The sequence below is a fragment of the Rattus norvegicus genome, chromosome 13 (genome assembly GCF_036323735.1).
Source record: "Rattus norvegicus strain BN/NHsdMcwi chromosome 13, GRCr8, whole genome shotgun sequence".
NCBI lineage: Eukaryota > Metazoa > Chordata > Mammalia > Rodentia > Muridae > Rattus > Rattus norvegicus.
In genome coordinates, this window is record NC_086031.1 from 102,011,113 (window position 1) to 102,037,560 (window position 26,448).

The 26,448-nt window shown below is 43.8% G+C and overlaps 1 protein-coding gene across 10 annotated transcripts in view; it reads left to right on the top strand.

Moving 5' to 3' along the window:
- Esrrg (estrogen-related receptor gamma) overlaps positions 1-26,448 on the top strand; it is a 617,835-nt gene that overhangs the window by 312,070 nt on the left and 279,317 nt on the right. The window contains exon 1 of one of the 10 annotated variants that reach the window (XM_039090941.2): positions 1,697-8,856. The exons of the other annotated variants lie outside the window; for them this stretch is intronic. The gene's annotated coding sequence lies outside the window, so the exon portion shown is untranslated. Of the gene's footprint in view, positions 1-1,696; positions 8,857-26,448 lie in introns of those variants that run through there. 10 annotated transcript variants of the gene reach the window in all.

Sequence of the window (26,448 nt, forward strand, 5' to 3'; positions counted from 1 at the left end):
AGAATTATCACAGTTCATTTTTAAGAGAGAAAAGTCACACAGCCTGTACCGAAGAAGGAAGAAAAGGGGAGGAATTCCTCATCCTTCTCCCATCTGTAGATGCCGAGCCTCCATGGGGAAGGGTGCCTGCTTTCTTGACCACTGTCTGAGCAGTGGTCCCACAAACACTCACAGGTGATGCCCTCCACCCTAGCAAGACAGAAGAGAAGCTCTCTGTTCTGGGACTCTGTAGACATCTTAGTGACGCCTTTGACTCCAGCTTTGAACATGGAACCCAGTACGACCGACTAAAACATGCTTCTCCACAGAGGTGCATCCCGGTGCCACATAACATTTCAGCTTTCTCCTGGACCTTTAGACACTTAAATATATTAATTTAGTATTTTTTAAAAATTCTTTCTTATGTTAAAGAAATAAGCTGAAGGCAGGCAAGGTTAAAATATTGGATTTCAGTTCCTCCTCTAATACCTTTCTCAAGCATATACTTGACTCCTTGGTTAGAATTTTTTTTTCGGGGGCGGGGGTGTTTCTCCTCTTGAGAGCAGTGTTGGGTAATTACCCTGTCTACCTTCCTAAGGACAGCCTGGTAATGTTTTTACTAAGTAACCTATGATCAGGTGGCGGATAAACAGTGTAGCCTCTGTTTTAATGACCCCCTTCTTTGTCAGTGGCCTGCCGTGGGCCAGAGCCATCACCCTGGGCCCTGCTTTTGTTCTATATTCCCTGGTACTACGACAAAAACTATTTACATTTTGCCTGAATAGCTTAAACACCATTTTAGAAGACTTTAGACTGCTTTTGAACATATTTGAATGCATCTTTAGCCATCGCTGGGCTTAAAATGGAAACCCTTTTTTCGGCTTATCTGTATTAAACACCTGTAAAAATCAATGGTACTGTATTTTTTTCCTTATAATGTTCAGTTCCTTTAACTAATGCCAGAAATAATGCACAATTTATTCTAGCGTGTTCTTTTCCCTCTGCCCGGTGTTCTCCGCTAGTAAGTGCCGTAGCGTGTAAGAACTCACTTCTGCTGACTTCATGGTAAAATTGCCTGGCTGATGCTAAAATTCAACCAATGGGAGGCTAATCCTCGAGGAAAAAAAACCTGCTATCTCTCCTCTGATTATCGTCCGTCTTCTTCCTAATGAATATGCAGAAAGTTTATTTTTTTTTTACTTTTTCCAAGAACACAGACACACATAAATGACCAATGGGACAGGCGAGAGGAAGCTAAGAATTTTCTCTTCTGAGACTTGTTATTTTTCTCTAAAATCAGAAATCATTAGGTTCGTATTGAAAATATTGAGTGATTTGTCTGAGCTTTGTGTAAACTAAGATTCTTGTGCTGTCGCCCGTTACAAATGTAGAAGATTGGCCATTTTTATAAGTTAGAATAAAAAATATGATGATAATGTCTTTTCACCATCATAAAGAGATGAAAGGTACTAAATGAAGTATTAATATTATCTCGGTTCATTTGATAGGTCTATCTTCTCCCACACCAAACATTTTCCTCAAGAGTGGCCATTACCTTGGATTTAAAAGAGAAATCTTGGTAGAATACAGCTTCTTCCCTGTTCCCCCAACACACAGGAATCCAGGGGCTCATTTCTTCATTGCTTTGTGCTCTCTCTCTCCCTCCCCCCCCCCCCCCCTCTCTCTCTCTCTCTCTCTCTCTCTCTCTCTCTCTCTCTTATTTGCGTGTGTGCCTCCCTAAAGAAAGACTAAGAAACTTGTATGTTTTATTCAGGTTTATGCAAAGGAGGTAATATTTCAGCTTCCTTGGTTAGCTCTCATTTGTCTTTTCCTAAATGATGCTTTATAAAAAATATTGCTATTTTTTATGCATATCCATATATATATATATATATAGAGAGAGAGATACACATCCATGCACACACATGTATATATACACATAACACACACACAGCCCTTCCTTTGTAACCAGGACAGCACAATTCAAACAACAGAGATAGAAAGTGTTTGAGGGAAAATGATGTCTACCTGGAACGGGTGCAGAGCTTTCCCCCACTTCATTTATTAGCTCCAAACAGCAGCAGCAGCAAAGTATCTATTCATGGAGCTGGCCTCGGATTTAAAGAATATTTGTTTGAGCAATAGCAGGGTATACACGTGTATGCATCAGCTGTCCAAGATTAGATACACTGTATATCAGATATTTCATTACAACTCATAACAGTAGCAAAATTGCAGTTATGAAGTAGCAACAAAATAATTTCATGGATGGGGGTCACCACAACATGAAGAACCATGTTAAAGGGTCACATCATTAGGCAGGTTGAGAGCCCCTGTTATATACGAACAGGATGTTTTGTATAGGGGACCTAGGCACCTCTGATTTTATTACCCGAGGATACTAGGGGACTCCTGAACATGCATAAATGCATCCTCGTGATATTGATATCATATCTACTTTGTTGAAGCCTTTGGACTGGGGATGAAGCTTTCAGGATAGATTAGGAGCTTAATAACTTATACAATGGCCCGTGTGCAATCCATGCAAAGGAAGAATGCAATTTACAATTGGCTTTATTCTCCAAATAGCAATATTCAGGAAGACAGGTTTTATATGTAAAACACGAAGCATACTTACGTCCTAGAGGAATACACAGAGTGGGGAGGGGAAGGAGAGCGTGGGGAGAGAGAGAGAGAGAGGGAGAGAAAGAGAGAGAGAGAGAGAGAGGGGGGGGGGGGGAGAGAGAGATCCCTCTACTGCTGAGCAGTACATTGTATACCCCATTCTGTCTATATCAACCGTACTTGAGTCTTTTCAGCCTGTGTCTCCTAAGACTGTTTCTTCCCCTCGTAGACCACTGTTCCTAACTAGACTTTACCTCAGTCAGACTTTTTCAGAGGCTTTACATTTTCTTGAGCTTTAAGGTAGAAGAACGTGGACCAGAAGTGGCCGGGAAGAAACAACAAGTATCTGTCCATTCCAGAGATATCAGTGTATAACTTGAAGTGGCTTCTGTGGTCTGGGAGGGAGAGGGTGAAATGGCTCTGCTGTGTGGATGATATGACTGCTGTTTGGATGACGCTGCTGTGCAGTGTAGATGACGTGGTGCTCCTGAGTGGATGGCATGGCTCTGCTGTGTGCTGTCTGTGCATTTAGCTCACCTCAGTGGCTCGTGGTCAAAGCTTTCAGGCACATAGCAAGGTCATGATGCTGTCACTTAAACTACCTGTCTCTTTTGCTATTCCCTTTCTATCTCTTTCCCCTCCTTTCCTGTACTCACCTCACTGAAGTCAGAGAAAGCAGGCTTTGCCCAGTCTGCTCTAAGTTAAAGAGACGCTCATCTCTGTGAAGGGGGCTGGAGGCCAGCTGAGAACCCGAATGACATCGTAGCAGCAGGTCTGCAGGGCCTGTTGCTTCTCGATGCTCCGTGGTGCTCCCTCTGGCCCTCTGGACAGACCTTGGTGCTCCGACCTGGTTACACGGACAGATGGCATAGCTCTTTGGTTCAGCAACTGTCTTTTGTGGGATGTGTTAGTTTGCTCGAAAACAAAAGAAAGCATTTCTGAGGGGCTTCAACTTTGAAAGAGAACCTGCCCTGTATTGTAAACACCCAGATTTGCTTGAAATTTTCCCCACAGTTCAAGAGAAGGGTTTCTGAATTTGGTATAAAACTCTAGCAGTGACACAGTGCTCTATTAATTCCCCTTATACAAAATTTCAAACAATAGAGATATCAGTCATGTGGATGCTTTGTAGATTGAAGATTGTTATTGCTATAGTTCTATTCTCTGTCTCTCTGCCTCTCTGTCTCTGTGTGTCTCTTTGTCTGTCTCGGTCTCTCTGCCACTGTCTCTCTGTTTCTCAGTCTCTGTCTCTCTGTTTCTCAGTCTCTGCCTCTCTGTCTCTCTCCATCTCTCTTTCTGTCTCTTTGTCTCTCTGTCTCTACCTATCTGTCTCTGTCTCTCTGCCTCTGTCTCTCTGTGTGCCTCTGTCTGTCTCTCTGTCTCTATTTCTCTGTCTCTCTGCCTCTGTCTCTCTGTGTGCCTCTCTCTATTTCTCTGTCTCTGTCCTTTTGTCTCTGTCTCTCTGCCTCTGCCTCTCTGTCTCTCTGTCTCTCTGTCTCTTTCTCTCTCTCTCTCCCTCTCTGTGTGTGTGTGTGTGTGTTATCTACACATGATTTTCTTTTACTGTAACAATGAAGTCAGACCCTTATTCGAGATTTTAATAGAATAAAAAAGCAAACCATTTATTATCATGCATAGTTAGAATGAATGAAATTTTAGAGCCAAAGCCAGTTGCCCAGGGTTGGCTTAACTTTTGGTTCTCGGTAGTAACTGTTAACTGGCTAACATTAGTATGAAGATGTACGTGGGAATTGCCATCATTATGCAGTAGGGTAGTATACAAATGTATAACAGCCCCCTAGCAAGTACACATGTGACTTCCTGGGACCAGGACAGTGCTGGGCAACACAGAGTCAGCCAGCCATTGCTTCCTTCCTTCCTTCTCCTCCTTACATTTCTAACTTCCTTGCTTCTCCTTGGAGAAGAAAACTAAGACAAAAAGCCGTGGCAGGCTTGTATGATATGAATCATTCAGATGCTGGCAAGGTGGGCTATTGGTGAAACACTTGCTGCGCAAGTATGAGGACTTCTGTGACAGCCACAGAAGCCAAAATCTCAACATAATGGCTTATACTGTAACCCCAGCACTGAGAGTCAGACAGAGAAGGAAGGAAGGAGTGGCTGACTGACTCTTACTTGCCTGGCATAGTCAGCAAGCACTAGGGAATTCAAACCCTTACAGCACAGATCCAAAACCTTAGCTTATTTAGTAGTCTTTCTAAATTCTGCTAAAAAGGCATCTCCACAGAAAGAAATCCCATTTCAGTCCTTCAAGGCTGGTGCAGCAGGCATCTAAAACTTCATTCAACCTAGAGACTTTAGATTCTTAATTACGCATCTCCCATCACTTAGTCCATGCCCAGGTCTGAACTTAGTAAAGTTCTTCGTAAAGTAAATTAATACACTTAGCCATTGATTGTAATTGAGCCTCTGCAGTTTTTGGAGCATAAGACAGCTATAGTGAACTTACAAGCACTGAATGGTGTTTGTCTTTTATTAGCACTTAGTGAAGCAAGCTTCCTTTTCAAGCATCTATCATCTACTATCTATCTATCTATCTATCTATCTATCTATCTATCTATCTATCATCTATGTCTCTATGTCTATGTATCTACCTATGTATATATGTATCTATCTATGTATCTATGTATACATGTATGTATGTGTGTATATGTATTATCTATCTATCTATATCTATCTATCTACCTACCTATCTTTATGTACATATCTATGCATCTATCTATCGTCTATTACCTATGTATTTATCAATGTATCTATCATCTGTCTATGTAATTATCTATGTATTATGTATCTATGTATTTATCAATGTATCTATCTATCATTTGTCTATGTAATTATCTAGGTATTATGTATCTATGTATTTATCAATGTATCTATCTATCATCTGTCTATGTAATTATCTAGGTATTATGTATCTATGTATTTATATCTATCTATGTATCTATGTATCTGTCTATCTATTTATCTGTCTGTCTGTCTGTCTGTCTATCTATCTATCTTATCTACCTACCTACCTGCCTACCTATTTATTTATTGGAGCATATATGGACCACAGCACACATGTGCCCACCAGTCAGAGGACAGCTGCAGAACTTGGTTATTTTCTACCTTGTGGGTGTCAGAGATAGAAGTTGGGTGGTCATTCTCGTCAGCAAGCGCCGTGACTCCCTGAGTCACCTCACTGCTTCCATGTTTCTTGGGTGCTCATATTCACTGTGGTTTTCTTTCCCATCCCCCTCCTTCAAGCACTGCAGTCAGGGGTCTTGATGACTTTTAATTGGCTAAAGGGAACAATGTTGCTGGAAGGTTGAAGCACGTGCTGGGAACTGCCTCTCCTCACCTAGTGTAGTAAGGGCTGCTTCAAACCTCCTTACCCTCTGTGACCAAAGCCAGGCACCCATTGTTTTCGGAAAACAAACAAACAAAATCCCCTGGATTGAAGCAAAAAAACAAAAAACAAAACAAAAAACAAAAAAAAAGCCACATCCAATTTTATTTCACTCTCATTATGTTTTTATTAATACATATAGGGAACAGAGGAAAAAAATCAACTATGTTGATAAATAGAAACAAAACTACCCAGAAAGTCCAGACTAAACCCATGATCTTCTAACAGCACGTAATCCTTTTCTGTCTCTTTGAACTACGTGCTGTTGCTATGCGCTGATATGGAAGTTTGGGTCAGAGAGCAGCTTTGGTGGAGTGGTTTTCTTCTCCCACCTTTGTGTGGGTTTCGGGAGTTGAACTCACGTTGTTGGGTTTGTGTAGCAAGCACTTTGCCTGGCTGACGCATATTACGAGCCCCCCTTTTCTGACTGCTGGGGACAACTCCAATATACCTGTAAACCAAAGCAGAGCTAACCCCCCCCCCCAGAAAAATGGAAGAAAACAATTCCTAAGCAAAAGATCTATGTATCTCTCACAGGAAGGGTGGGAAGCCTGAAAGACCCTCCCACCTGCCTTGATATCAGACAATGAAAAGTAAGGAGAATCCAGAAAGTTAGAAGGGTCCAGAGAAAATGCTAGAAGGGTTCAGGCCAGTTTCTACTATGCTGAACCACGCAGAGGAATCAATAGCTCAAGGCGGCTATGAACTGACTGGTCTGTTACTGGTTCGAGATCTCCCAGAAGGCATTGCAGTTCAAGAAACATCCAGAACTCACTCCTTCATCAAGAGTAGGGAACCCGCCCTACCTTGAGACCAAGAGGGACTGACAAAGTCCTAGCCTTACAGATCAGCTTTCTGCCTCAGCCCACAGGTAGCCAGCATGCATCGCCTCAGGACCTCAGGGAGGTAAAGGCTAAGACATCATCTCATGATGGGTTCGTTCTCCCCAGTTATCAAGATGATGACGACAGAAAGATGATACCTGGATGCAATTTCCAGGGCAAAGAGTGCTTGCCCTGTTCTTTCAAGCTCCCCAGAAAAGAGGATTGGACAATTTATCTCAAGAATCTTGGTGTTCCCTACATTCTAGTTTCCTTGTGCGGGACTCCATTTCACTTCCGGAGCAGCATCCCACAGGGGGGCGGGGCTAGAATGTAGTGAATGGACCGCAGCCTGGGAATCACCGGTAACCTTGTGGCTGCGTGTTAACTTGAAGTAGCAGAATTAAAACGGTCTATTCTTCTGCACGGTCATGCCTCCAGTTGATAAGCACAAAGAAAAGTAAGTAAGTAAATAAATAAATAAATAAATAAACCCACCTATTTCAAAACCTCCGGTGCAACCTTTTTGTTTTATGACAAAAGAGGCTTAATTAACATACCAGGGCTAAGCGGCCCTCCCAAACTCATGCTAATTATGTATTCTGTTGACCGTGACTCCAGTCATACCGTAATTGGCTTGCAGTAACATGACATTTCAAATCATCTCTTGAAATTACATCAAAAAGCCAGCCTGTTTTGTTTTGATAGGGGAACAATCAATTTGATAAGTGGTAACACAGCTCATTGTTTCACATTAATTAGACTAATTGCTGCATGTTAGCCTCTGAAATAGACAGAACTTGGGGAAGACAAAGGCTGCGGCCTTTCACACGCCATGCCTGTAATGGTTCCACTTGCCTGCACATCTTGCAGGCAGAGAACGGAACTGTTAGGGGATAGCCTTGCCAGGAGCCGGCGTTAACAGTAGAGGGATGTGTTCTGCTGAATACACGGGCTTTCAATTAGAGCATCCAGGCTCGTAAGACCCACAGAGGGACAGAAGGTTGGCCCCAAAGAGAAGCTACACCTAGGTGTTGCAGGTTAAGGTCTTCCAAGGGAGGCCTGGAAACCCCCCAGGCACCTTTCCTTCCAATCCAAGCACTCTTGGGTTCCTGCTAAAAAATGCCCCACGCAGGGCTCTATATAGTACTCCGAACCTAAGAGCTTTAAATACAAGTCTACCACAAGACAAGCAGGAGTCCAAACAAAACCAAATGCTCTAAACTAAAACTCCTTTTAAAAATCCCCGATGACAAAAGACTCGTGTTTTAACCCACAGGGACAGAGTTGTCTGTCTCGAGCAGGCTCACGGCTTGGCTCTCCGTTTCACAGACTGTACCTCGGATTATTCTCGAGTCTGCCAATTTGGCCACACTAGACAGTGCGATGTCCCTGACAACAGCACATGTCAATCTCAATTGGCAGCCAAGAGCATTACACTTGTGACCCGCATGGGCTTCTGATGCTCACAGTGGTCGAAGCTATCCTGTTACTGGGTGCCTGATGTAATGGAACAGAGATCTTGTCCAGGCAGGAAGCATCCAGCACTTATAAAAAAAGCAGCAAAAGAAAAGACGCTCCGGCTGTGAGGCTCTTATGTGGCCTAGCTAGCCACAGGGCTCGGAACCTTTGCTAACTGCTGGACTAGGTGAAGCAGGGTCTGGTGGGTATGTTCCAACCCATGTCTGCAGTATTTTACTTGTTACGTGGGATATGACTCTACATGTCTGGGTCCACAGCTGCCTGTCACCAATGAGTGTAGATGGCCTGTCCTCTTGATGGCTCTTGGTTTGGCTTTGATATCAGAGACAAGTGTCAAACAACCGTCGGTGCCGTCTGGGAGCACCCTAATTCCTGGGGAATGGAGTTCCCAGGTCAGTGCATGGTGTGGGAAGGACTTCCTCCTCTCCAGTTTCCCCAGCTGTACTGAGAGGCCACTGTTGCCTTGAACAGGAAGGAAAGCAGCAGTAAACCAAACAATTTTCCCATTAGACACACAACGGCATTGCACACCCCAAAATTGTGAGTATAGTGTGCTTTGCTGTGTGCAAATGCTTGTCGGGCTTGGAGAGGGAAATTGGGAACCTGGCTTAGGGAGTGAGCGCAAGACAAGGAGAGAGTGGTTGGCTTTGCACATGAAGGCAGGGATGGGGGAAAGGGGGTACAGACATCCACACCAAAGCACCGTGTGTCTATCCCTCTTTTATCACCTCTTCAAAGGAAAGGACCCTTTGCAAGTACTAATGCATGCAGCCGATCTGGTTTGGTCATTTTAAGGCCGTGTGTGTGTGTGTGTGTGTGTGTGTGTGTGTGTGTGTGTGTGTGTGTTGTATCATCTAGCAATGAAATGGTTGTTCCTACAAGTTAGTAAATCGTTCATAGCCCCTTTAAAAGGTACAAGAGTTTGTGGTTTCAGTGTGCTAAGATGCTAATTTTCCTAGAAAAATCTCAGGGTTTGTTCAGAAGGCAAATGACAAGGGTGTGATGTGCCAAGACCCTTAAAATGCGGGCACAGGGCGGGCCCCCTTCCCTTCAACACAAGTTGAAAGCTGTATCGTTAGGATCATCTTTCTGTGGATTCTGCCTCTTTTATAATCCAGCTCCGTCGTAGGCAGAGAAAACCACTCTCAGTTAGTGGAACACGTGTCTCTGACAAGCTGGACTGCCAGAGGGACCGTAGGCTGCATGCTCCACCTGAATGAGATATTGACAAGACATGGCTAGCCGCACAGAGAGGAGGGACTAAATTAATCAATTAATTAAATTGTCAAAGAGCTGACGAAACAATTGTCATTATTTGAATATAGATCCGTTGCTCAGCAGAACAAGTGAAAGGACCACTTGCTTGGTGTCAGCGTGTGTGTGTGTGTGTGTGTGTGTGTGTGTGTGTGTGTGTGTGTGTGTGTGTGTGTAGGTATGGGTGCTGGGGAGAGGGGCTGATTTTTTTCCCCACTTTTAAAAGTGTGGCTATAGAACAGGAAGTTATGTAGAAGTAAAGAAGCACTGACGGAATCTTAATCTGCGTTGAATCCTTCTGGCCATTTATTTATTTATCTAATTCAGACTGGCTTTTTCCCCACTTGCCGCCTGACAACAGATCCCCAAACAAGACACCGTGGGATAGAGTTACCAGGCTTGGGAGCAGGCAGCAGAGTCTGACAGCAGGTGGTTTCTGCTGAGAAGAACAATAAGACTCAGAGAGAAATCAGGGACAAATAAAAAAAGGGAGACATAATGTAGGAGAGGTGTTTAAATGGGCACCGCTGGCAGGCCTATTAATCACACGACGATCCCAGCCACAGTCCTGTGTGAGCACAGCCCACACTAATGGATGGAAGAACAGGCTGAAGCTGGGCTACACCACACCCCTTCCTCCAGCACATCATCAGAGGGGCGGTGGACCAACAGGTTAAAACATTCAGAGAAATCGATGTCGTTTTAGTGAACATTCAAATCCCAACCGCCCGTTGCTACCATGCTGATACTTATTCGTGACCACGGCTGTTCTTACTCTAATGGGGGAAAGTGGACTTCACTGAGAACTGGAGATTGTTTTCGTGTGTGTTAGGGATTCGCAAGAACACTAACACTCGTTGGAGCCTTTCTTTAAAAAGCTGTGAACAGAAAGTTTATAGGAGGACATCGGGTGTCAGTCAGTGTTAGAGCCTGAAGAATGAATAGTTTTAAAAAAAATAAATTCAGTTCTGCGTAATTTCTCATAAGAATCTCTCCTTATTCCTGTGTTAAATAGACAGCTCCGGGAGGACTGGCCTTTGGCTTCCACCGTGATCATCCCATGTTCCCATCCAAGACCATCAGCAAAGGGCTTCAAGGGAGTTGACTATGATGCTGACCCACGATCCTTCATGTTCCAGGGCTCTGTGTGCCACTGTTGGCTTGTTTATTTCATCAGCTTCTGTGGCTGGAGGCCATGCTGGCCTAGATGTCACTAGTAGTCCAGGTCTTTAACCAATGGAAATCCTCTTGTCTCAGACTCTCAGGGGCTAAGATCATAGTATGGCATTAAGACACCTGACTTCAGTCCGTCACTCATTACTTTGAAAGTACAAACCCTCAAACTGATCTCATAGCATCCGGACCTTCATGACCCAGTCAAAGGCAAGCCCAAAGAATCAGACTCACCCATGTATAGGTCACTACTGAGCATGCCCTGTAACAGAGCTTGGTGTAGGATACACAGGGACGATCATCAGGACTGATAACACCCACTCCCATACACAAAGAGAGTGGTCTTCCCTCAGTAATGTTTTACCTCTCTTTTGTTTTGTATTGAGGTGCTTTTTTAAATACCCAGATCACACAGTTGCTGAAAAAATTGAATGAATATAAAGCTCCTGTGTGTGGTACTTCGCAAATACAGAGTCCTTTCACGGTCACATTTTTCTACGTGAAAATATGGTGTGGTCATCATGATGACAAGGACAGGCCTGAATGAACACTTGAAGGTTCTCCCTAATATTCTCAAAGACTAGCTTGTGGGTGTGCACTGACCCCAGTGGGGATGTTAGTGAGTTTTAGGTAAAGGGCCTTACAAGTGTGTGTGTGTGTGTGTGTGTGTGTGTGTGTGTGTGTGTGTGTGTGAGAGAGAGAGAGAGAGAGAGAGAGACAGACAGACAGACAGACAGACAGACAGACAGAGGAGTAATTTACCAAATTATTTCTTCCATTTCCTTTTACTGAAAATACATCCTTTTCATAAAATATATTCTGATTATTGTTTCTCCTCTCTCTTCTCCTCTGAGGTCTTCCCTACCACATTCCATACCCTCTTTCTCCTGTTAGAATATACACAGGCATGTAAAGTATCATAATAAGATAAAAACATGTTGTTGTAAAAATATAAAAAAATAAAAGTCTTTTATCCCCGCTAGGTCTATACCACAGTGCCCCAAGATATCTGCTGGATATCTTACCAAAAGCACACATTCTAATTCTGTGTTGGCCCAGACTAACCGCCTCACACTCTATTACACTTAAATCTACACATGAAAGAAAACACAACACAATAACCTTAGATCCAATTGATAACACATAATTGCCCACCTAAGCATACAAAGCCCAGTACCATCCTTCCCTTAAGAACATTAATAACAACCTGCAAATACACAGAATGGAATCTTAACATCAACTATCATTTGCCATATTGTCCTGCCACGGCTTCTCTCCCTCTCCCTCTTGTCTCTCCCTCATTTCCGTTCCAGTCTCCTACTCTTCCTTCAAACTTTTCTCCCGCCCATCCTTCCTTCTCGTCCAATGACAGACCTCCTTCTATCTTGTACCTGACTCACCTATGACATATCCCACAAAAACAGAAACGAACAAACACAAAAGAAACAGAGACAAAGGAAAAGCACAAGAAACACACATAGATGCAGAGATGCACACATTTGTGCACACAGGGATTCCATAAAAGCAAAAACCAGAAGCTATAATACATACACAGAAATACTCTGACAAAACATTATGAGACAAAGAACCTCCAAAGATGCCATTGAGTTTGCTTTGTGTGGGACATCTACTGTTGGGTGTGGAGCCTGCCCTTAAGAATGGTTCATCTCCCCAGGCGGATTCCATAGGAGAGAACTAATTTTTCATCTGCGTGTAGTTACCATTGGGAGACAGATTCTGGGTTAGTAATCAGAATGCCTGTCTACTCCTCTCAGCCCTTGGACCACATTTGGCTCAGACTGGTGCAGGCCCTGTGAGTTCAAATGTATGCTGGTGCTGCTGTGTCTAGAAGGCCTTGTTTCCTTGCTGTTCTCCAACCCCTCAGGCACTTATTTCTGCTTCCTCTCTTGCAGGGTTCTCTGAGCCCTGAGGAGAGAGAGGGATTGGCTGCAGACATCCCACTTAAGGCTGAGTGTTCCATGGTCCTTCACTCTCTGTATACTGCCCAGCGGTTGGTCTCTGAATTTGTTCCTATCTATTGCAAGAGGAAACTTCTCTGGTGATGGCTGAGCAAAGCATTGATCTTTGAGTAGAACAGAATCACCTTTAAGAATTGCTTTCATGGTTCAGTTCCTTTCCTGACCTATGTGGTTTCAGATTCTTGGCCACCCAAGCTGTGTTGGAAATGGGCCTTAAGACCGATGCTGTGGTTGGTTACACCCGCAGTGTTTTTGCCATTATTGTACCAGCACTAGGTCTTAACTTGCATCATTGTAGATCTAAGAGTTTGTAGCTGGCTTGGTGTTTACCTTTCTCCTTTGGTTGAGCACAATGTGCCTTCCAGGACCATGAACTCTGGCTAGTAGCGGTGAAGGCTTTATGAAGAGGATCCTACTATATCTTTACCTTGTATTCAGCCCACAAATTATGTCAGTCCTATATATAGTCATTTTTTGTTCATCCATTTCTATTTTTGTTATGTTCAAACTAAATTTGTTTTTGTGCACCTTAAGCTAACTATGGGAGCATCAGGAAGGATAACCACTTAGTTATTCTCTTTTGGGGGTGTGGGATTCTGTAGATGCCACATCTTCTTCAGTAAGGCCCATTGTGCCCCAAGACACCACAATTCTTAATCTTCCTTTCTCATCATCATTCCTTGGGAAGATGACTGTTAATCTTTCTTCCTATCCTGATCTACACCCCATTGCATTTCCCTACTGGTCTGATTCCAAACTTCTCTTAGCAGAAAACATGTCAAAGGGGCTGGGGATTTAGCTCAGTGGTAGAGCGCTTACCTAGGAAGTGCAAGGCCCTGGGTTCGGTCCCCAGCTCCGAAAAAAAAGAACCAAAAAAAAAAAAAAAGAAAGAAAACATGTCAGAACACTTCCCCCACCATCTTGCTATATACACATGCAGATGTTTCCCCACTTGCTGTCTAGAAAGCTTTTCGGAGAGAGGCCTTGGTATTTTTCAAGCCCCTGGCATCCCACAAATTTGACACATAATCTCTCTTGAGAGACACTAAGGCAATGAGATGAACACAGTGATGTCCAGACCTGGGAGGAGAACTTCTCACTTGGGTTGGTCTCTTCAGTTTATAACACCTTTTTTTTTCTGATTTCCTTATGTGGAGCTTGTTTGAGTAAAGGGACAACTCAGATCTATGAGATGGGTAAGCTAAGGTCGAAGAGATAAAATGCTCTCGGAGTGAGAAATCAGCTCCTAAATATAACAGACCGGCAAGTTGGGTTGGAGAGATGACTCAAGAGTACAGGATCTGACTACCATGTTTGAGGTCCTGAATACTATAACCAGCAAAGAAAAAAACAACCCACAAATTATCTTTCAAAGTTAAGCAAATGCTCCCTTTACTGGGGAGTTGAGTGGGTAAATCACTTGCCATGATTGCCTGTAATCCCAGCCTTCCAAAGGCAGAGACTGGGGGGTGTTGAAGCAGGAAGTCGCTGAAGCTCGGGTGAGCTTAAACTAGGCGAACCAATCAACTTGGGGCTCAAGTGAGAAAACCCCACCCCAATATATAAAGGGGAAAATGGCCACAGAAGGCTCCTGACATCGACCTCTGGCCTTCCCCTACACTTTTGTACACATGTACCTGAATATACATGTCCACTCACACTCCTGCAAACACACACACACAGAGACACACACACAGAGACACACACACAGAGACACACACACAGAGACACACACACAGAGACACACACACACACGCACACACACACACACATGCACGCACACACACACACACACACACACACACACACACACAGATGGCCAGCCGAGATACGAGGAGGTTTGTTTTAGTTACTTGCCTGTTGCTCAGATAAAGAACCCCAACAAAACCAGTTGCATGAAGGAACGGTTTATTTGAGCTGACCTGTTAAGGGTATACACAGTCTTTGAGAGAAGTCATGGCAGCAAGAGGCTAAGGTGACTGGTCACACTGTGTCCGTCCATGAGTAGGAAGCTGAGAGAGAGAGAGATGCTGGTGCTTAGCTTGCCTCAGCCTGCTTTCTTCTTAGTCAGCCGGTGCCATGGTGCTGCCTACATTAGGGTGGGTCTTCCCACAGCAGTTGACCTGATCTGGAAAATTGACAATCAGCAAGTCCACTGCTCAGTATCCCTAGTGATCAGGGAGGTGTGCATAGAGACTGGGCACCGGCTGGGATAGCTATTATAAAATGGTGAACAAATACACCAGTGAGCAAGAATGTGTCATGATGGCGTTGGGGAGAAATGTAAGTTAGCTACACTGGGAAACAAAGTGGGGCTTCCCCAAAAGATTACAAAGGGGGATGGAGAGATGGCTCAGTGGTTAAGGAGACCTGGATGCTCTTTCAGAGGTTCAAGTTCCAGCTCCTACATGAAAGCTCACAGCCATCTGTTACTCTAGTCCCGGGGGATCTGATGCCCTCTTCTGGCTCTTGTGTGTACGATGTATCCAATCCACATGGTGCACAGATAAACACACAAGAACAAAGCACTAATACACATTAAATAACTACAAATTAAAAAAAAAAAAAAAGAACGCTTGAGTAGGGCTTCTCTACAACTGTCATTCATGCTTCTGGGTATTTACCCAAGGGCTTTGAAATAAAGATCCCAAAGTGACGTCAGCACTGCTGTGCTCATCACAGCACTCTTGCGAGTCCTGGAGAAGTGAGACTAATCTAAAAGCCTATCAGAGGACGGGCAGAAAGGAAAACGTGGTGTGCCCAGCATGAGATATTGCACCGCCTCTAATGGTAGAAATGATACACTTATAAGATGACCTAGGGGAAGCTTGGTGACAGTGTGGTGAGTGGAATAAGCTGGTCACAGCAGCAGAGGAACCTCTGCAGGGCTCCAGTTTTCTGAAGAACGTGAAATCAAGCGTTCCATGCATGGAAGCAGGAGCGGTGGTCGGCGGCACGCGGGGAAGGGAGTGTGGGAAATGCGAAGCTGCCAGTCAGATATGTCTATAGTTAGTGACGCCACCCTGTCTTTAGAGTTGTTCATGGTCTTAGCGGGGTGCGTTGCTCAGTGACTGAACACTTGTTAGTATGTGCCAAGGCTCGACCTTGAGTCTCCTTGACAAAATCCAAACACTTGTTAGCATGTGCCAAGGCTTGAACTTGAGTCTCCTTGACAAAATCCGTCAAGGTGGTAGATTTCCTGTTGTGTTCTTGCCCCTCCTTAAATAAGAATCAGGGAATTAAAAAACCTGGTAATTGATTGTGTGTCACATAATAGGTGAAATGAGACTTTGGCTATACGTTAAAACTTAAATTCCTTCAAGGTACTAAAGCATTGTTTTGAACACGAGGTCTAACAAAACTTACAGATTTATAAGCCTTTCCCACAGGGGCCCCTGAGGAAACAGAAGCCACATAGGAACGTGCCTGATGAGGGGACCGGGATGGGAGCAAAGAAAGGGCTGGGATGTCCTGTTTAGTCTCGAGTCCAGGTCCACACATAGCTGTCGGAAAGACTCCCAGCTTCCACCAGATCCTCAAAGGAGCCTCAGGTCCAGAAGTAATTAAAGGCCCTTGCTTTGGTATTTCAATCCATCAAGCATATGATGTTTCTTTCTTATTAAAAATAGAACACTGTGTCTGAAGACTTGTTATAGGAGTCTTTCATAGCTTTTAACCAGCGCCTTTTGTCATCTGGGTATCTGGTAAAGAACTTCTCGCTTGTCTCAACCAAGTGTTGGTTGAAATCTTTTCTCACTTTTTTTAGAGTCGTATGCTGTGTCTTATTCTTCCTGGCTCTCCAGCCTGCTTTCTGGTGGCCTGGTCAACACTTAAGCGCAGAGCCATAGCAGTGCACCAGGAAAGGGCAGCTGGGAGAGAAAGCATGTGCCTTGGGTTGAGTATTGGCCTGGGTTAATTATGACTTTAACCATTGGAGCATGAGGACCAGTTGTTAATGGTTCCCAGACTTGGTTAACAGCTGTGTTGAAAGGTGGAATTTGTGGGGAAGGGGGGAATTATCTGGTTTTTTTTTAAAAACTTACCTGTAACATTAGCTCATTTACAATGGAATTTCTGATCGATTTTTCCTTTCTCCACTTATCCTTCCTTTCCTTCTTTTAGTGCCTCTTCATGGGCACCTGCCTCCTTTCTCCCCCTTATATATTATATTTCCAGTTATGAATTGGGAGGTTTTGAAGGGGATCCCCTCGCTTCAAGAACTTTATGGCAAGGACTCTCGGTGTTCAGGTTTCGCATCCATCTGTCTAAATGACTGCAGTTTCAAAACATAGGGGAAAAAAGTATGTTTATCCTGGAGATGTGTAGACATCTCCTCATGTCACTCAACAACACAGGTCAACGACTTATGCATAGCATCCTATTTGTGATGTATTGTGTATGTGATATAATCTAGAGACTACTGGGACTATAAGGAGGGTAGGCACCATCTATCTACAGATATCATGGCGTTTTATGAAGGACTTGGACACCCTTAAACTTTTCTATCTTCAGATGTCATGACACCGATCCCCCGGGGTCACCAGGAGAGCTGAAAGGTCCCAGGGTTGCATATGTTATACTACCAAATTACCGAGAAAGGAGACGTTTGCAGTAGCTGTGGATAAATTCATCCTGGTGGAGGGAATACCTGGGCAGCTCCTGTTTTTGTGCTAGTCTGTGTGCATGCTGAGTTTCTTGGGCTAGGTATAGGCAAAGTTTTGTTCTCTTGGTTGTGATTGGGAAAGGTTTTACTGACAGAATGCTCCCACTGTCCTCGACTCTCTTCGGACATTCCATATCCTCATTCCCTTTCCTTAGACCCTTGCCAGGACTGAACTGAGAAGTCATTCATAACCTCTATAATCTTATGTTCAGTCTTATTGGATTGGCCTCAGGCCTGGGCAAGGAGCAAGGTCGCAACGGATGTGACTGTTTTCTTTGTACCAAATGTCTTACCCTCCTCCCCGTGTGTGTGTGTGTGTGTGTGTGTGTGTGTGTGTGTGTGTGTGTGTGTGTGTTTTCAACTGTGTCTATGCACATGTGTGAAGGCATCTATGGGGTCCAGAGGACAATACCCAGTGTCATTCCTCAGAAGCTGTCTACCTTATTTTTGAGACAGGGTTTCTGCTTGGGATCTGGAGTTAACCTACTGGTTAGACAATCCACCCAGTGAGCTCCTGAGATCTGGCTGTTTGTTTTGTTAGAGTTGGGGTCATACATGTACACCAACATGCTTCCCTTTTTGTGTGTGGGTTCTTGGAATCAAACTGGAGTCCTCACACTTGCAAGCCAAGACTTTATTGAGCGATCCATCTCTCCAAGAAACAGGATCTGTTCTTAATGCTTTTAAGTTTTCTGATGATGGTGACAGTGACCCCTTCTGTGTTTGGGGGCAGTCCTGGAAGCTGTGTTCTGAGTGCTAGCCTAGCACTTGTAAAATGTTAGGATCAGTCCTTAGAATTGCAAAACTAAGCCTAAACAACAGGAGAGAGTGAGGAGCTTGCTGAGGAGGTCTGCTCTGACTCCCTAGCAGAATTCAATGTCCACATTGTGTGCTTGTGAATCTTCAGATTTTTTGTCTGTTTGAGGTAAAATTATGTTTTTAAAGCTGACACAGTACATGACACACATCAGACAATGAGTATTGTTAGAAAGGAGGGATATGTGGAGGAAGAAGGACAAGGCGGTCTGAGATTCCCTCAGTAATCAAACATTACTCTTGCTTCACCTGAGAATCAGAATGTCATTCTTAACATCTGATTTAAAATGTGCAAACGTGGAGGATCAGGGTGAGCTGGGAATGAAGAACACTCTCCACGGTGGAGATATTTCTCACATACAGCTCATCTGGGGACCAGTGAAGCATCAGCCATGACACATCATGATGGTATACTGACTTCTAGGAGAACGGTGTGAGGAAGACATACCCTGACACTATGGTCACCCTCCCCAAACTTACAAACTCAGTCTAACCATCTATGGGGCAGAGAGTCTTCATTAAGGAATTCCACAAAGTTCCTGGCAGAGTCCTTCTCAGCAGTTAAGAAGTCAACACAAAGGCAATAAGGAGCTGTAAACGTTGTGGGGCAGGACAAGGAGATGTGGTGTTTGACGTGGAGTCCTGGGATAGAGAGAAGGCAGTGGGTAAAGGTAAAGAAACATGAATGAGACATGAAGTGCAGACAACGCGTCCCTACCAGCTGCTGAGTTAGGATGAGTATACCAGGTATATTTACTGTAGGAGAGACGTAGCATGGGCCAATGGGAATGTTCATCCTATTTTTAATTTTTTTGTAAGGCTACAGTGGTTCAGAAATTCAGTTGGTTTTAACCATCTCTGTGTGGAGGTAAATACCTGTCAGCCTGGCATTCAGGAAACTGAGGCAGAAAGAACACGGTGAGAGCAAGCTGGAATGGGCTATGTGGTACATTCAAGGCCTTCCTCAGGGCCTTATAGGGCTAGACTCAGTAATCTCCACAACAATTCTTTTGCATAGTACATTCAAGGCTGTCCTGATGTACTTCTAAAGGGGAAACATGGTCCCTAGGTGCTTAAAATAATTTCATTACCATGAACAGTGAGTCCTCATAGGATGTGTTTCTTGGCTCCAGCAAGAAACCAGGCGATGGTTACCAACATCGCCTTTAGGAGTATGATAGGTTATTGGGGCTGGTGGATTTGGAGACACAAGTACACTATAAAGTTACACTATTAACTACAGAATATAGTTCCCACCAATGGAAGCTCAAAAGGTGTTTGATCCCTGATTCTCTCGGGCCTATTATGTTAAATGAAATATACCAGGCACACAAAGACAATTTACATATGACCTCTCTTATAAGTGGAATATATATGAGGTGATGTCATAGACACAGAGAGTCACATGACCTTTCTCATAAGTGCAATATATAAAAGGTGATGTCATAGACACGGAGAGTAGAAGCATGTTGGTAGACCTGGGAGTATAAAGGAAGGGTAGATTTGGCCTTAAGTAATCGTTCCACAGGAACCAACTCTGATGTGCTGTGGCACACAGTGACTGTAGGCATCACTGAGTGTAGGTTTCAGGACACTCCCACAAAGCTAGGCTCAGCAGTCAGGAGCATGCACTGCTCCTTTGGAAGACTGAAGTTTAGTTCCCAGTGCCCCTGTCGGCTCGCCATCACTTGTTAACCCCAGCTCCAAAGATCTGATGGCCTCTTCTGGCCTCCATGGGCACCTGTACCCACATGAGTATGCCCACACACAGACACATAATTAGGAATAAAATAAATCCTTAGGGGAAAAAAGGGAAAAGAAGTCAAGCCAGAAGGAAGGATTCAAATGCTTCTACCTTAAGAACCAGAAGGTATTTGAGAAATAAGTATTTTTAACTTGGTTTAAGTGATAACAGAAAGTCCCCAAGGGTACTTAATATTAGGTGAGTCACTTGTTTCAGATTCTGCTGTCCCCTAAACCCAAGAGCTACAGGAGTTTGTTTCTTCCACACTTACGTCAGCCTTCCCATCATTCTGTCATGTCTTAGCTGCTGGGCCAAGTCTCCGTTTGCAATCATGAATGCGTACAAGGCAGGAGGCCAAGCTTCCCTAAATTGTTCACTGAACCTTATTGTAAATTTATATTGAACTCTTAATGGTGAGAGCATTAAAAAAATTGGAGTTTCTGAAAGGTGATCTCATTTCAGATTTTTTTTTCTTCCCTCATCCACATTCTGAGTTAAACCACATTATTTTTTTTAAAGACCTTAGTTAAGTCAGAAGTCTGGAAGTGTAATTGTCATTGAATTTACTTTAATGATTACAAACAGGAAGGAGATGGTCATTCATTCAGAAAATGGTTATTGGATCTGCTATTGGCCTTGGCTATTCTGCTCATCCTGGGGGTGAATAAGACATGGCTTCTCTCCTCAAGTGCCCTAAATGGAGGAAGAAAAACAAAAAGAAAACAGAAACCGGTAGAATACCTCTCATCACGGTTGACCCACACAGTGACTTGCCTGAAACCTGAGTGGCTTAAAATAAGAAACACGGTGAAGCTTGCTGCGTCTGAGAGTTGGACGTGGGTGGTTGTGCGGTCAGCATAGTTGCATGGTTCTGACTGGAATTTCTCATAAGGTACTGACAGAGAAGATGTCTAAAACTTCCACACGGCAAGGAGACCTGATTCTAAGACCCCTCTAATGGTTGTCAGATGGAGGCCTCAGTCCCTCCCCTTATAGACAGTCATATATATATATATGGCTACTTGTTACATGGCATCTGGCCTGTTCCTGAGGGCAGAAGTGGGGGACAGAGTAGAAACAGCACCATCTTTTATGAACTAATTGCAGAAGTGATGTATCAATATGTCTGAAGGATTCTTTTGGTTATAGAGATCAACTTTTGTAGTGTATTGGAGGGAACTCTGCAAAGGTATATGTGATGAGAGAAGAGCTCATCGGGGGACATTTTCAAAGTTACGATAGTCTACCTACCATCCAGACGCTGGTGTGCTCAGTATCTAATATCGTCAGTGAAGAAAGACGACAAAAAGATCTAGATGTTAGTGAAGGAATTATTGGTCAACACAGGGACAGAGAGGGTGTAGCACAGGGATTCAAGGGGGACAACTACAGGGACAGAGAGGGTCTTCTGGTCAGAAGTGGGAAGGCAGCTGCACATATGGACTTACAGAAGTTGGAACATAAATGAGGTCTGTGCAAACTCAAGCTAGACCCAATCCCAACACAAGACCAGGTTAAGGGAATTTAGACTCCCAGGACAGCCTAGAAAATGGGGTATTTAGCAAACTGTGCACAGGTATCCCAGAGGTGGTGACAAATACTGATAGCATGAACTTAGGTCCTTGAAGTCATAATGCTACTATAATATTGAATTTTAAATTTGAAAATTTAAATATAAATGCTGCTAGTAAGATGTGATCGTTATAGGTCACACCAGGAAACCTTAACCAATTTTCTTAGAGTTTGCGAAAGGAAATCCAGTCGATAGCTGTGAGGTTGATTGCATTTAGGAGAGGGGTGGGGAAGAGTGGGAGATGGGAGAGGAGAAAGAACAGGGAAGAGGAAGAGAGGGAGGGGTAGGGCATAGGAAAGGAGACAAGGTGGGGAGAGGGGGGAAGGGGAAGTAAAGGAGGGGAAGAGAGGCAGGGAGATGGTGTGGAGAAGAAGAAACAGAACAGAAAAGGATATGAAGATGAAGAAGAGAGGGAAATGGGTAGTCATTTAATAAATTACTGAGGCCTAAATGTCCTCATGTGTAAAATGAAGCTAAAACTCTACCTTATTTATCTGTTTTTTTCCCCCAGCTCTAAAGGTTTTCAAACACTTGGGCTGACTGACTTCTGTAGCTGTCTCTGGCTACCTTGAAGTTTCTTCTTCCTTCCACCCTTCTCCACCCTTCCAGCCCCCTACCCTGAGATAGGAGAGGAAAAGGACAGAGGGGAAAGGGGGTGATGTCATTGTTAGAGCACTTCCTGCTGATTAGGGGCATCGAGTTCTTTGGAGTGAGTTTGACCTTCACTGTCAGGGTGTCCGATTTCTGTTCTTTTCTTCTTTGTGAACGACTACTTAGTAAACCATGACCGACAGCAACTTATCACCAACCAACAATCCACCCTGCCCCTTGGGGCCCTAGAGATTTTATACCCTCTGTAAAGCCCCTCAGAATTCCAAACATCACACAAGTGCAGAACCTATCTTCAGCTGGCAAAATCACATCCCTGCCAGAGCATGAGGCAAATCACAGTCATCTGCTGTGGACAGTCTGAAGTAGCCCCATAGCCCACACCTGGGATTAAAACAAAAACATATTCTTACAATATTTCCCTGTTTTCTTAAGGAAACCAAGACTCCAAAATTGTCACTTTCTTAAGCCTGTGAAATGTAGTTTGTCTAAATTTTTAACCAGTGGTATGATAGAAATGGTAGGGTCTGTGACTTAAATTCAAATTATTTGTGGCAAAAAAGAATGGTTTCATATAAAACGAGTTTCAACATTACTTTTAAGATAGTTCTAAGAGTAATATTGAGGGTGTGATATCTCTGCCTCTGAGGTATTGATCATGATCAGCAAGTGTCTTTATGACGAAGGTGATGCTTTGTGGGTCTTTTCCAAAAGGGCAGTCTTTCTAGTTCTATGTGAGTCTCTAAAAATGCAGATTTCTGTGAGCATTGCTGACTGCCTAGGTTATGAACGTTGTCACCCTCGAGCAGCAGGAATATTGGCTAGTATTGGGGTGAAAAGCACTTTGTTGCCCCCATATCCTAAGTAGCTTAGAGATAAGAACTTCCTGCTTCAGTGGCCGCTAAGATGGCTGAGGGGGTCAGAGCACTTGCTGCACTTACAGAGGACCCGTGCTTCATCCCAGCACACAGGATGGCTCATGGCCACCTGTGACTCCAGCCCCATAGTATCCAGCATTATCTTCTGTTCTCTGCAGGCATCAGGTTCACACTTGCATATACATACATACGTATTTACATGTATATATACATACATGCACACATATACACATACATATCTACATACATATGTACATACATCCATATACACACATATACATACATACTCACATATGTATATACATGCATACATACACGCATATATACATACATATAGACATACATACACACATATACATATATACATACATATGTACATACATATACACACATATACATACATGCATACGTACATACATACACACATACATATGCACATACATACATACATATGCACACACATACGTACTACATACATACACATATACATATACACACATACATACATACATACACACACATATATACATACACACATACATACATACACATGCATGCATACATACCTACATACACACACACACACACACACACACAGGAAGACACTTAAAAAGCAATAAAATTTTACACATAAAAAAGAATTTCTTTTCCTTCACCTCTTGCCCAGCCTTGAGATTCTGCACTTGTTCTTCCATTAAGGATCCAAGGAGGATGTTTCAGATCTAGGGGAGGCATCTGTGTTGATAGACTCTCAAGAAGATAATACTCCTCTACCAAACTGGACAAGAAATGCACAACCACAATAAGATGCTTCACAATCCACTGTTCTAATGCCCAGCCTTTCTTACACTACCGTGGAGCTGTCAGAATTACCTTTCCAGCCTTGCTTCCCCAAACTCCCTACTGGGGAGCCAGAAGATCTCCAGCTGCTCTCTGAAAATAGGAATTACACATTTTTTTAAAACTTGGCTCCATGCTTTGTCTCCATCATGTTTGCTAAAATGCTATCCAAACACTACTAAATTCACTTAACATCCTTTCATTAATCTCCTCTGGCCCCTCCAGATAGAAGGAACTGCTCTTTTTTTCATATTTCTAAGATAGTTTACAGTTTCCAATGAATAGACTGGTTGATGTCCACCTTCTATCATGTCAAAATAATCAATTATGATCATGACAATTTAACAGATGAGATGTGGGCAGGTGGGTTGAGAGGCTTTGTGATGACATCATGCTATCAACTGCTGGAAGGACCTGACAGAGCTGGGAGTAAATGTCAGCAGTGAGCATCCAAAGCTGCATGCAATAAACACTGTAATGTTAAGTGACTGTGGTGGCACATGTCTGTGATCCCAAATACTTGGGAGGCTAAAGCAGGAGGGCTGTGACTGCAAGGTCAGCCTGGGCTACATAGTAAAAGTGAAGTCCAGGCCAGTCTAGGCTACATAGGAAGAGCTTGTCTACAAAACAAAAGAAAAACAGCAGAAAAGGATACAAAGTAAATGCTCATGCTTATTTACATTTCATTCTCCGGACCAAAATGAAAGCCCCAGGTGTTCAGTCATCTTGCTCTCCCTCTGGGATTCTCAGGCTGCTTCAAACCAAACACCATTTTTCCCATCTTTAACCTGTGGCCACCAGGTTTGAGCCCAGCCAGGTCATTCTGGCCAAGGAAAGGAGGTAAGAGTGGAACTCCTTCCTTGTAAGACCAAGAAACTTGCTGTGAGTCCCAGAGGCTGCTGAGATAGGAGGCTCATTCCAGCTGAGATTCAGAAAACAGGAGTCAGCAGGTTTGGTTGAATAGCAGTGGCTGCCACAGACCTGGGTATAGTTCTTAATGCTTGTGAACCTAGTGGCCTTTCTCCTACACTGTGGTGTGTATGTACAACACCTCTCTTTCCTCACTCCCTTCTATCCTTCCCCTATCCTTTCTCTCTTTCCTGCTCCACTGCCTCATGCACACAAGTCCTCTACCACAGAGCCACACCCGATGCCCTCCTTTCTGTGCTACTAGAAAGCAGTGTGGGGCCGTGAAGGGTGCGTGGAGCACCTCAGGGCCAGGTGTTCACCTGACTCAGCTTCCGGGGATCTAGAAAAGTCACCAATACTTCAGACTGTCATTTGCAGTTTTGAGACATGAAGATACAGATTCCAGAAACTTCTCGAGTACTTGTGTTTATGAGTTTATCTACAGGTAGCTTGAATCACGGAGTAACGTGAGAGGCTACATGCTGCCGCTCTGACAGAATGTGTGGAATGAGCAACCTGTGAAGAGGAAGGCTTTGGTGTATAATATCACAGAACAACATGGGCCACACCCTTGCCAAAGGAGGCCTCTTCACGTCTCACAAAGACTGGGGAACAGAGGGAAAGGAAGTAGCCAGGACCCTAACCTCCTCCAAGCCCATCCCAATGACCCTTCACCCCAGTGACCCTTCACCCTTTAGCTCTACCTTCTAAAGGTTCTTCTGTCTTCCCTGGAGTTGAAGGCTCACAACGAAGCCTACAACAGTGTTTGGAGATCATCTGTCCTCCATTTTTTTCGTGATACGGCTATGTAGATAATGTCTTCCAGTTAATACTGTCTAGCTGACTCCAAGCTAGAGTCTGGGAGACCAGACTGAAAGAGAGATTACTGAGAAAAAGCACTCATGCCCAGACATTAAAGGGACAGAGTTGTTACTTATTTGGTGGATTATCCAGCTCCTTCCCGATTAGCTGAATTTAGTCATGCTGCCTGGCCCATGCTTGTGGTGTATGTATTTCTACTGCTTTCTTAATATGTCAGCTCATTCCACGAGGACAGAAATGATATTTTATATCTTCTCTTTCAGAAGTATTACATCTATTTATGTGTATTGGAGGGGGTGCCTGGGAGAGTGGGTCACAACATGCATGTAGAGGTGAGAAGACAGCTTGTGGAAATCGGTCAGCTCTCTCCTTCTGCCACTGTAGGCCCTGGAGAGGGACTTCAAGTTTCCAGGCTTGGCAGCAAGTTCCTTTTGCTATCTGAGCCATCTTGAGAGTCCTTAGTATCTCTTCAGAGTTAACCCCATATTTCCTAGTTCAGAGCTGAATACACGTCATGTCATTGCTTCACATTCGTGGAATCAAATGATTTGTCTTTGTGCACCGTCCCCTGTTTCCTCTACGATTTCAGCTTCTGAGATCAAATTCCTTCTACCCATATCCTTCATCGTAGCATGTTTCCACATATATGAATCTCCGAGGAAAGCTAGCAGAGGATTTGATTCTTTCTCAAAACCAATCTCTCAATGAAATCCCAAACTACCCGTCCAAGAAAGGGGGATCTCCAGGGACTGCTAAGCTAGTGACGGCCCATTTTAAAACCTTGAACACCACTCTTGGCCTGGGGAAGCTCTCAAAGACCAGGTCTACTTCTGTGACCTTTGAGGGGGCTGCAGGTCTCATGTGGCCCACTC